Below are 4162 nucleotides of genomic sequence, written 5' to 3'. Positions count from 1 at the left end.
GGCGGAGAGAGAGAGAGAAACATTGATGTGAGAAACATCTATCAGCTGGCTCCTGCCCACACCCTACGGGGGCTAGGAATGTAGCCCTCAAGTGACATTTGGGGGCACGAGAGGATGCTCAACGCAGTGAGCAACACTGACCAGGCTTTGCAGTCTCTTATTGAGAGGAGCCTTAGTTGTGACATGTGAGCCCTCTGTTGTCATAGATAATATGGTCATTCTAATATTCATAGAAGGGACACACAGTAAAATGTACATGTTGGAATTAACGGTTATTTTTCTCACCTCCAGCTCCCCCATGCTTCAGAAAACGTTTGTGCTGCTTTTGTATTCCTCATTTAAAAAGTGTGAAAGGCCTCAATGGTACCCATTGTGTGGGTGTTCCTTAATCTTCCCTATCTATTTTATTTCCTGGAACTTAGCAAGAAGCAGTCCTTGGCCATATGCTGCTCCCTCCTCCAGGTGTTTTCAGTCCTTCAGTGATCCTCAGAAATGTTTTCCCTGGAAAGGGTGGGATCATCTCTCTGGTTTCCCAGTCCTCACTGCACAGAAGAATTGCAGCTAGCCAGTGGGTAGATGGGGGAGGGGTCCAGTGGTCATCTCACCCCTCCTTGGTGCCTGGTTCTTGTCCTTCCAGTGGCAGAGTAGAGGCAGGGCTGAGTGGCTTTGCAACCCTCAGCAGAAAACAGAGTTGTGGTAAATTGGGGGTGCTCCAATTGTTGCCAGAGCAGTGCCTTTGGCCCTCAGCTGGTCCCTCTGAAGGGAGAAGGACCGGGGTTGCTCATGCTCAGCCTGACAAGATGCCTTGCTCCCGGCTGTCTCCCAGGATCTCTTTCATAGCAGCTTCATGGGGATGAGCCTCCCAGCTCCACGCAGACTCCTGGAACTGGCATGTCAGAGCCTGCTGCAGGATGAAGCCTCGGCCATCGCTGCTCTGGAGTGGCTTCCTATGGAGCTCTTCCCAACTCTTTTCATCACAGCCTTCACTGGGAAGCACAGCAGAGTCCTGAAGTCCATGGTGCAGGCTTGGCCCTTCCCCTGCCTCCCTCTGGGGGCCCTGATGAACCATCGGCAGTCTTACAAGGATATCTTGCAGGCTGTGCTCGAGGGACTCGATGCCATGCTTGCCCAGGACCCTCGACCCAGGTATGGGGGATTCAGTAGCCGGGTCGCACCCTGGGGATCTGAGCAGTTACAGCTGGGATCTGGGAGTGGGCAGGGCCAAAGGGAGAGCTGAGGCAGGCCTTGGAGCCACTGTTAGGGTCATTCTAGGAACAGGCTTCGGATTTATACGGCTGATGAAATTGCCGAGGGTTACCAAAGGGACACGAGCCCACTCCTTCCTGGTGGCACCTAAAGGTACCAGGAATGGGGACCATGAAGGATCCCAGTAGCACCAGGAGCAGTTGATTCCTGGGGCATGGAGTCAAAGTCCAGTGCGGTGTCTGGCCCAGCTGCCCAGATGCCTAGCTCATGGTCTTACTCATTGTTATCTTAATGCATCCCAGCATATCTCCTATTTTCTCCACAGGAGATGTAAACTGCAGGTGCTTAATTTACAGAAGAGAGTTCATTTGGAGTTCTGGATGGTGTCGGCAGGAACCAGAGCCCATGTGTGCTCACTGCTGGAGCCTGAGGCCCTGCAGCCCATGAGGAATAGGAGGAAAGTGCACAGCTTAACGGCCAGGCCAAATCCACCCTTGGCCACCATGGAGGTGTTAATAGACCTTTGCCTCAAGAAAGGTGTCCTTGATGAGTCCCTCAGCTACCTGATTAAGAAAGTCAGCGAGAGGAGAGGTTTGCTGCACCTTTGCTGTAAGAAGCTAAAGGTTTTTGCGATGTCGAACCAAAACACTAACATCCTGGATATGGTGCAGCTGGACTCTGTCCAGGATTTGGAGGTAAACTGTACCTGGAAGCTGTCCACTCTGAGGAAGTTCGCTCCTTACCTGGGCCAGACGGGCAATCTGCGCCAGTTCCTGCTCTCCCACGTCTTCACGTCTTCTCACACCACCTTGGAGCAGGAGGAGCAGTGTGTTGGCATGGTCACCTCTCAGTTCCTCAACGTGCCCCACCTCCAGGAGCTCAATTTGGACGATGTCTCCATCCTCAGAGGCCGCCTGGATGAGATCCTCAGGTGAGGGGTGGCGAGCTTTCCCTGCCAACCAGAGCGAGTCCCTTTCCTTTTCAGTGCACAGTGATGGGCTCTCCTGTGTGCCGTCCCTCAGCAGTGCTAGAGTGCCTGAGCCACTAGACGGGCCACACAGTCAGTGTGTTGTTCACCGCTCTGTCACCTTGCATGTTGTGACATAACCCCCCAGATAAAGGTAGGACGTATGCACTAGGACAGAGGCTACTAAAGGGACTCCTTGCTAGGAATTGGCATAATGGAGGCTTCGGGCCAAGGGATGGTAGCTTTGGGCATCCTTGTAAGTGGTGTTGAAGGGAAAATGATGCAATAGAACCAAGTGAGGATTGCAATGACAAGGGGAAAGCCAATCAGAGGGGAGGTTTCAGTGGTTAAGTTCTGCACTTAGAGATTTGGCCATGGCAGCCTTTCACTCCAAACCTGCCTCAGTCACCTGTCTGCCAAGGGTTGCCATAGGCTCTCGCAAAGGGAATGCGTGGTAAATGCAGGATTCAGGAGGGAGGCATTACGAAATGGGATAGGTGGTTTGTAGACAATGCAGTGATCTAAGTTCCTGGAGGGTGGCAGCCCTCGCTGGATGTTGCCTGACTGTGCCCAGGTTAGCCCTTTCTGCACATCTGCCAGAGGCCTCATTGGGCTAAGAGATGGTGGTGACAGGGGTCTAGGCTGTGGCTGGAAGGAAGCCTGAGTTGCAGGCAATTCAGGACATGTCTCCAATACTAAAATGCACTGGTTGCCTCCTGCTTCAGACCCTGGGTCAGGCTCCTTTCTGAGCTCCTCCCACCTTTATGTTCACAACACCTGTGTGTTTGGGCTGGAGGGTATGATGTGCTCCACTTGACGGATGAGTAAATGGAGTGTGTGAGGTTTCATCCAGTTGAATCCATCACGGAGCAGATAACAGATGGAGAAAGATTCCACTCAAATTTGCTCTGACTTGAATGTCACTTTTCACTGTGCAACATCCTGGGTTTGATCATCATCCGGAACACTGTAGGCTTTGGTGACATGGGCCTCTTTACCCTGAAGGCCTGCATTATCCTCACCTGCCTCTGCTCACCAGGTCCATCCCCCACATGTAACTGCTCTATGTCTCCCCAGGTGCCTGAAGAGCCCCTTGGAGACCCTCTCCATCACTAACTGCCTGCTTTTCGAAAGAGACTTTAGACATCTCTCCCAGCATCTGAATGTCAGCCAGCTGAAAAGCCTGAGTTTCAGTGGGCTCAACCTGACCATTATCAGTTCTCGGTCACTCCAATTTATTTTAGAGAGAGCCTCCCCCACTCTCCAGGACCTGGACTTGGATGAGTGTGGGATCATGGACCACCAGTTCCCGAACATCCTGCCAGCCCTGAGCCACTGCTCCCAGCTCACAACCCTAAGTTTCTGTGAAAACCCCATCTCCATGACCGTCCTGGAGGACCTGCTTCGCCACATTGTCGGGCTGAGCAAGCTGAGTTGCGTGATTTATGCGGCGCCCGTGGAGAGTTATGAGGAAACTAGCAGCAACATCAACCTGGGCCGACTTGCCAGGATGCATGCTGTGCTATAGCATATGCTGCAGGAGTTGGGTCGGCCCGGCATGGTCTGGCTCTATGCTTACCCCTGTCCTCACTGTGGCTGTAGAACCTTCCATGACAGCTGAGGTCACACAATAAAGGCAAATGCCGGAGTTCCATGAATTGTTCCGTGTAAGTCTTCTCAGCGAGATCCCACACTGGAACAGCAGGCGGACAGCCTCACCCCAGGGAGCCTGGTTTGGACCTCAGGCCTTCACTCCAAACAGGTAGGAACTCATTTTTAGATGGAAAACACCGGCGGGGGAGGGGCTGCGGGTTATCAGTGACTATAGCAAGTTCACCCCTGGAGACAGCAAGTTCACCACCAGAGACAGCAAGAACCCAGAGTGTGTTCTTACCTTTTCCAAAGGCCATGCTCCTCACCAGGTGGTCTCCTGGTCAGCAGGGAGGCTGGCAGGGAGGAAGCGGTGACAGGTGGCACCTGGCAATCATC

General features: G+C 53.0%; 1 pseudogene; it reads left to right on the top strand.

Moving 5' to 3' along the window:
- The first annotated feature begins 853 nt into the window (after window positions 1-853).
- On the top strand, window positions 854-3782 carry LOC132225503 (melanoma antigen preferentially expressed in tumors-like; annotated as a pseudogene).
- Window positions 3783-4162: the final 380 nt, after the last annotated feature.

This window comes from Myotis daubentonii, chromosome Y (genome assembly GCF_963259705.1).
Source record: "Myotis daubentonii chromosome Y, mMyoDau2.1, whole genome shotgun sequence".
NCBI lineage: Eukaryota > Metazoa > Chordata > Mammalia > Chiroptera > Vespertilionidae > Myotis > Myotis daubentonii.
The sequence above is the reverse complement of the archived record's forward strand: the minus strand, read 5'-3'. Positions and strand labels throughout refer to the sequence as shown.